The sequence below is a fragment of the Mandrillus leucophaeus genome, unplaced genomic scaffold (assembly GCF_000951045.1).
Source record: "Mandrillus leucophaeus isolate KB7577 unplaced genomic scaffold, Mleu.le_1.0 Scaffold101, whole genome shotgun sequence".
Lineage (NCBI taxonomy): Eukaryota > Metazoa > Chordata > Mammalia > Primates > Cercopithecidae > Mandrillus > Mandrillus leucophaeus.
In genome coordinates, this window is record NW_012098210.1 from 186,426 (window position 1) to 188,774 (window position 2,349).

A 2,349-nucleotide genomic window follows, 5' to 3' on the forward strand; every position below is an offset into this window, starting at 1 on the left:
CATATATATGAATCTATTTCTAGAATCTCTATTTGGTTCCATTGATCCACTTGTCTATCTTGATGCCAATAACACACTGTATGATTACTATAGCTCTACAATAATTTTCTGTTCATGACAGATGTTGATCTATAGTTTTGCTTTTCTATGATTCTTTATCTGTAATGCTGGCCTCATAAAATGAGAAGCCTCACTTCCTCTTTAATTTTCTGAAATAATCTGAGTAAAACTGTTAGTACTTCTTCCTCAATTGTTTGATGGAATTCCTCAGTGAAGTCATCTGGGTCTGAATTATTCTTTGTGGGCGGCTTTTTAAACTACAAGTTTAATTTATTTAACAGATATAGAGATAATTAGGCTATTTATTTCTTCTTGAGTGAGCTTTAGCAGTCTATGTCTTTCAAAGAATTTGTCCATTTCATCTAAGTTGTCAAGTTTATTGGTATAAAGTTTTTCATAAAGTTCCATTATAATCTTTTTAATATCTGTGGAGCCTGTAGTAGTGTCACCTCTCTCGTTATTGATATTGGTAATTTGTATCTCCTTTCTTTTTTCCTGATTAACTGTGTGGATATGTGTTTATTACTTTTATGAATTTTCTCAGGGAACCAGCTTTTGTTCCTATTGATTTTTTCTATAGTTTTTCATTTTATATTTCTGATTTCTGCTCTGTTCCTTATTATTTCCTTTCTTCATTTTTTTCCTACTTTTTGAAGTCTCTGAAAAAAACCTTTCTTCTGTCCTAATATAGGGATTTAGTGCTATGAATTTCCTGCTAACTACTCTTTTGGCTGCATCCTACAAATTTGGTATGCTATGTTTTCATTTTCATTCAGTTAAAAATATTTTCTAGGCCAGGAGTGGTGGTTCATGCCTGTAATCCCAGCATTTTGGGAGGCTGAGGCAGGCAGATCACTTGAGCTCAGGAGTTTGAGATCAACCTGGGCAACACAGCAAAACCCAGTCTTTACAAAAAAATACAAAAATTAGCTGGGCGGAGTGGAGTGCGCCTGTAGTCCCAGCTACTCAGGAGGCTTAGGTGGGAGGATCACTGAAACCTGGCAGGTTGAGACTACAGTGAGCCGTGATTATGCCACTGCACTCCAGCCTGTGAGACAGAGTGAGACCCTGTCTCAAATAAATAAATAGATACATACATACATAAAATACTTTCTAATTTTTCTTCTGATTTCTTTTTCGGTAATGTGTTGCTCAGAAGTATATTTAGTTTTTAAATGTTTGGAGATTTTCTAGAGGTATTTGCTTTTTAAATTTAATTTCTATGACTACTGAGGGTTAAATTAAATAAAAATTAAAATGAAATAAATAAATAAATTTAATTCCATTGTGGTCAGAAAACACACTTCACATGACTTGATTTATTTAAAACTTACTGAGACTTATCTATGGCTGAGAATACAATCTATGTTGGTAAATGTTTCTTTTGTAGTTAAAAAGAATGTGTATTCTCTTGTTTTGGGATGGAGCATTCTATAAATATCAGTTTGCTCAAGTTGGCTTATAGTGCTGTTCAAGTCTTCTACATCTTTACTGTTTTTCTGCCTCCTTGTTTTACTGATTATCGAAAGAGAGGTGTTGAAATCTGACTATAATTGTAGATTTTTCTATATATTCTTGCAATTCTATGAATTTTGTTTTATGTATTTTGAAACTCTATTATTATATGCATCAACATTTAGAATTGGTATATTTTATTGATTAATTTTTGATCAGTTTATTATAAATGATATTCTATATTCTCATAATTTCTTTATTCTAAATATACTTTGACATTAACGTAGGCATTCCATATTTTAAAAATTATTGTTAATGTTGTATATATTTTTCTGTCCTTTTATTTTTAATCTATTTGTGCCTTTATTTTTGAAGAGAATTGATCCTCTGCAGGCAGTAAATAGTGGGTCCTACTTTAAAAAATCTAATGTGAAAATCACTTTATTTTAATTAGGGTGTTTAAACCATTTACATTTAATATGATTATTTATATGACTAGGTCTAAATCTATGATCTTGCTACTTACTAGCCTCATCTCTTCTTTGTTCCAGTGTACCTCGTTTTCTGTCTTCTTTCAGATTGATTTTTATGATTCTGATTTATCTCTTTTGTCAGTTTATTAGCTGTTACTCTTTGTTGTGTTATTTCACTGGTTGTTTTGAGATTTCTGGCATATATTATTAACTCATCATTATTTATCATGAGTGATAAGATATCACTTCACATATAGCATGAAATTCTTACAGTAATATATTTCTATGTCTCTCTTCCTGGTCTTTGTGCGATTTTTCTTACACATTTTACTTTCCATGTATGTTATAATCTGTCAAATAT